The sequence below is a fragment of the Argiope bruennichi genome, chromosome X1 (assembly GCF_947563725.1).
Source record: "Argiope bruennichi chromosome X1, qqArgBrue1.1, whole genome shotgun sequence".
NCBI classification, from domain to species: domain Eukaryota; kingdom Metazoa; phylum Arthropoda; class Arachnida; order Araneae; family Araneidae; genus Argiope; species Argiope bruennichi.
This window is the reverse complement of record NC_079162.1, coordinates 97,350,761-97,356,796: the sequence shown is the minus strand read 5'-3', so window position 1 is coordinate 97,356,796 and position 6,036 is coordinate 97,350,761. Positions and strand designations below refer to the sequence as shown.

The 6,036-nt window shown below is 29.2% G+C and overlaps 1 protein-coding gene across 1 annotated transcript in view; it reads right to left on the bottom strand.

The window, feature by feature from the left end:
* Positions 1–6,036, bottom strand: part of LOC129958203 (eukaryotic translation initiation factor 4E type 3-B-like) — a 62,720-nt gene that overhangs the window by 24,070 nt on the left and 32,614 nt on the right. The gene's annotated exons all lie outside the window — the stretch shown is intronic.

The following is a 6,036-nucleotide window of genomic DNA, read 5'->3' as shown; positions in this document are numbered from 1 at the left end:
AGAATGACATAACCATGAATATACAGATAAAAGAAATGATCATATATGCCCATCAACTTTCAGTTAATATTTGCATCAAATACAAATTGTACTTTTTAAGTTTTTTTATAACCTAATTGTGTATTTCTTAATTTATTATCGTATATATAATGCCGAGTTTTGCCTTTAAGCAACATACCCAAATTTGTCTTCTAAACTATTAGGAAAATAAAATTGAAGCTGTAATGGCTATTGTTGCCAATAAGGTACATACTAATAACGCTATTAAATCATTTTACCATAAATTGATTCTACCCCGAATGCCAATAAAAAATAAAAATAAGTTGAGGGTTTTTTTTTCCATTTGTGGCTGCATATATTTTTTGTTTTGTTTTCACGCTTTAGAATATCATATTTTATTCTGCGTTATTGAATTAAAAATCATTACTTGAAAAGTAAAATATTTAAAGAAATATTATTACTGCTTTTGATCATTTGTAAATTATTTGTTCTAGGTAGATTTTTATGTCTCTTGATTATTGGCAACGCTAAACTTAAAGCTTTATTAGGCTCAGAAAGAGATAACCGGCTTTGGTTTTGAATAACAAAAAATTATCAGGACTGATTGAACATATTTGATTTAAATTTTAACATCTGATACTCAGGATTCGTTTTTTAAAGATAGATCTAATTTTAGGTGTTCCAAGTTGAAACCTATGCTTTTGTTTTTTATTTAAGATATTTTTCAGTAGCATTTTCTACAATTTTTTCTCTGATATTTTACAAAATGCATCGAAAAATCTATCTGACTGTAAGGAAAATAGAAGCTGGTACTTAACTAGCAGGTTGGTCAAATAATGAAGATGAAGGACATGCAAAAAAAATAGATTAAGTGCGAATTTCCAGTTTGAAAAAGATATATCGTGACAAAAGGTTCAAATGTATTGTTGAACTATGCTTAATAAAAACAATATCGTTTTCCTAGAAATTTTCATAAAGTTACTTAACTAATATGTACTCATAATTGATACTATCATAAGATAATATTTTTTTTTAATTCCAGGTAGATTTTTGTAATAAATTGTTGCAATTGTACTAAAATTTAATTCCAAATTAATTTGTGGAAATCCCTTATCATAGTTCTTCAAATCCATCTGTATTTGATATTAGAGAATTTTATCAAGGATTTTTTTTTTCAATTAAACACTAATGCTGCTGAGTGGCAACAAACTAGTTTTTTAGCTGTAAATCATATTTAAAACAAAATATGGTTTTTTAAAAACCATTTTTCTCGTGATTTACAAAAGAAATAAAAAGCAAAAAAAAAAACATATTTAAATTATTTTTAAAAAATCTGGAATTTGGTGGTTAAGCCATTATTTTAAGCAAAGAGATAATATACGTGCCGTTTGCCAAAAAATAGTCTGATTTATTATTTAGTCTGTTATCAAAATACAAACTGAAATACAACTCTAACACATAATATTAATACATCTAAAAAACATTTTGGTAGAGAAATATTTTAACTATTGAAAAAAGTGCTTCGAATATTACTTATGATATGTTCCTAATATCGTTTACAACTAAAATGGGTTGAAATAAAACTTAATTTATGTTACACCCATACTTTCTTTATTGAATGTGAAAATTAAGACACAGCAAAATTAAAAGAAATACAAGATAGGTTTTTATAGAATATTGTTAACATATAATTTTAACAATTTTTGTAAATGCAACATCAAAGAAAAGGGGGGAGGGGGGAGGACTTTAGGAGGATTCTGCATAAACATAAGTTTTTGTATCTTTTATTCACTTCTTATCGTAGTTTTCATGAGAATATTTTTACATCTAGCACATTTCCACCAGACTTCCTCAACAACAATCGTTTAAATAAAATTCTTCACAAATTGAAAACTGCGTATCATTATTTTCTTCGCTACAACTGCTGTCATTGTCATTATTTGATGTTTATGGACGTTCATCATCTTCTAATGATCAAGAAACTCTCTTCAATTTTTTTTTTTTTCGATTTCTATTTATTATTATTATTACAGTTTTGCCTGATATCTTTTCCATATTGACAGATAGTTAATAATGCCTTTTCTTTTCTTTTCTTCTTTTCTTTTCTCTTTTTTCATTTATGATATGAGAAGCGGTTTTTAAAGTAGAACTGACAGAAAGAGCAGATCCGGTAAGAAAATGTAATAAGGAGGAAAGTATGAGTATGGGTTTTGGACGAATATCTTTTCGAGATATTAAAGTTGTTGGGCAGGAGTTTGCTGTAGATGATTCGGTTCTTCAGGACTGTTTATTTATTGCTGATCCTCTCAAGTCACAGATTTCAAGTGTTGTAAGAAATGTACACCTGTAAAAGTACTGAGATTAAAAGGTAGAGTTCTAGTCAACTTGAAATTTGGAATAGCAAATCCCATTGCCACTGTTCCTACGAGGTCTTTCCTATCAATTATGTTATTTGATAAACTGTTACACCCCGTAAGGGCTGCACCCTAGGACTGTGCTGATTTTCGACTTATAGAAAAAAAATCGATATTTTTAGAAAATCGATTTTTTGATGCCAGTTTTCGAAAAATATCGATCTATCGAAATCATGAGCATGAATAATAGTTATCGATAAATCGCGATACAATAAATCGATATTCACAGTTAATTTGCGTTTTCGATTTCGGTTTGATTATCGGTTAGTGTTTATTTTTGTTGCTCTTCATTCTTATTAACCTTCTTGCAGAATTTTTGTTAATATTTCTATGAATATTGTTCATATTCTAATATATAAAAATTCTTGTTTTAAGCTTGTTATTTTGGAATAAATTGTTTTCTGTTCTCTAACTAAATGATAATATTATGGAAAAATAATTGCACTTATCAGAAGCTGTCCTTTGTTTAATCTCTAACTTTTCATCCTCAGAAATAAAAGCAAAAAAGAATAATTCGGATTGAATTCACAATTTTATTCGCAGCTCGAATTTTCACATTTAAGCGTACTCGCATAAAAAAATAGAAATTATGTTATACTTCCGTTTTCGACTAGCGGCTCACGATAAATCGCGATACAATAAATCGATATTCACAATTTAAGTTTTCGATTTCGTTTTGGTTACCGGTTAGTGTTTTTGTTGCTCTTCATTCTTATTGTCCTTCATACATAATTTTTGTAAATATTTCTATAAATACTGTCATGTTTTAATATATAAAAATACTTGTTTTAAACTCAATATTATAAACTGTAACATGCAGACACTGCTTTGGCATTGACACAATTTATTAAAGGGGTTTTAACATAATTATTTTCTAACTATTTTTATTCTACAGAAAACAAATATTTTTATTATATAAATCGAAACTTCCTTTCATTTGGAGTCGCTCTGATCAGTCAATGCGTTAAGAGATGCTGTTTTTAACTTATAATTGTTAGAAATAAATTGCTAGAAATTGTGATATTACGATATATCGAAAAATATCGATATGTGTTGGACGATATATCGTGATGATGAAGTTCCGTCATCGCCCTGCCCTATTGCACACTCTATTGATTTTCTATCCCTTGAGCACAGTATCTTTTGAAGACCTTCATAAATGTTTTTTGTCTAAAAGTTGCATGGAATTCGAGAAATAAGTAGTCAGACATACCTAAGAGAAAGAATTTTTATGTGCAAGATCAATTACATCAATGTTGATGTAAATGTGGGGTGCGATTTTTTGATGCTCTGCAGGATCCTCCAATATATAGATTTTATGCATGCAATAAATTTATTCATTCACTTGGTAAAGAGATAGGATGGAATCCAGCTGTAGGAATAGTAATCTAAAATACTTTCAGGAGCAGTTCCATCCATGAGTTCGTACTTCATCCTTTATCCGGAGAGCACAATCGTTGTTGGTGCAATGTTATTAAAAGCTGAAATGCAAGTCATGATATTATAAACCAACCACGTTCTGCTGAAGAAAGTTTAAGGATCTCGCATTTTTCTTTCATGAAAATAACTTTCATATTTTTGTGTTGCACAATGATTTCTCCAATCAATGTTAAAAGTCCATGTTCAAAGAAATTGCATTTGCTTTAGTTCAGGTTTATGAACATTAAGTATATGCAAACTTTCTTAGTAGACAAGGTAAGGTTTCTCTTGAAAAAAGAGGAAGCCACTTCCGATCTGCACATATAACTTTTCAGAAAATGGATGGAATAAATTATTTCTCATAAAAGTTAAAATGTCATCTTTTTTACATTTTTTTCTGATAAGCCCATAATAAGTTTTAACTGTTTTTAAACACTAGTCAATAAATAGGTTTTCTACATCAGAATATAAACACGGGCATTTGATGTAACATCTTAATGTTACATCTAATAATTTTTGAAGTTCACGTTTTTTCACGTAGTCTTTCAATGTATATGAAGGTATTTGAAAAACTTTCGGTGCTTTTAATAGTTCTATCTCTATTTTTTTATCTTCTCTTTTATTTTAATTTGTCCCAGAGCCTTATAAAGTACTTTTCAGGAAAGAACTATTTATGAATTGTTTCTAGTATAACGTAGGGCGGTAATGGAAACACTCAAGTGAGCATTATTAAGAACAGACACGGCTGTCTCCACCTTCGGAATCAGATCGCCAACCAAGAAACCAAGTTCTTGGATCAAGTTCATCATCAATGGCAATTTTCTATAAAAATATGGTGAAGCATTTTTAGAAACTTTTTTTTTAATTTGTACAACAGTATACTGAATGGTTCCAGATATATTCAGTTTGCTATGATTGACGTTAATCGGGTTTGGCAATACACGATTTGTAGATCTTTCCAGACGAATACAAAAAAAAAATTGCTTTAAATCATAAGTGATATATTCGATAGCAAATGCATAAATAATGTTAAAAAGAATTTGACTTTGCATTAATTTTAAAAGAATTCGAAGACAAATTTAGTTAATTTCTAACAATTAATAACTTACTAAATTTCTGTTTTCTTTTCTTTTTCTATATTTTTAATCTGAGATTTGAAAGAATCCATTTAACATTTTATAACAGGGTGATTTATTTCCTGAACCTTTTATAGCTAAATATTTAATGGAAAAATAATTTCGTTTTTAATCCATATAATGAAGAAAGAACATTTTATTCTGTTAACCACATCATAAAAGCATTTTGTATACTTCAGATATTTACTAAAAGAATAATTTTTTACTCATTAACCAGAAAGATTCATTAGAAGAACATGTGCTAATCCCAGCACACACACAAAAAAAAATGCGAAACGTACTGAATGGATCTGTTTATTTTCCAATACCTTTATACAGGTGATTATCAAAATAATGGAAACACCTTAGATTTATAAAGAATCCTTTATTAGTATAATGTAGGACTACATTTGATATGTAATACAGCTTGGATTCGCCTAGGAATCGATTCATGCAAGTGTTGAATAGTGTATAGAGGAATATTGTACCATTCTTGATGGAGATATTGTGAAAGTTCTGGGCGAGATGCCAGTGGAGGATATCCATTCCATGTTAAACGCTCTAAAATAGACCATAACGGTTCAATTATATTGAGATCGAGTGATTATGCGAGTCAAGACAGATGTTTAACTTCATCCTCGTATTCATCAAATCATGATTGGACAAGTTTCGTTGCATGGATATGTGCATTATCATCCCGGAAAATTAAAAAATAGCAATAACCTGCAGGATGCAGCAGGAAAAAGCAATAACCGGCTAATCGACTTAAACCTGTAAATTAATTTTTCAGATAGTGAAGTAGACATTAGGGATTGCAATACCGATATACCGGGTTACGGAATACCGGTATTTTGAGCCATTTGTACAATTTTGGAATACCGGTATTCACAAGTTTAAATACCGGTTTTTCGGTATTTACTAGAAATTTTTAAAATTGTCTCTACTATATGTTCAGGTATCGCGAACATAGCAAAATAGTATACGTTTTTGTTTTTATGTCTCCCTAACGGACGAAATTAATTAGCTAATTAATGGCTTAATTAATTGCTTAAATCTAAATTAGAGAAACATGGATTATCCCTGAAAGA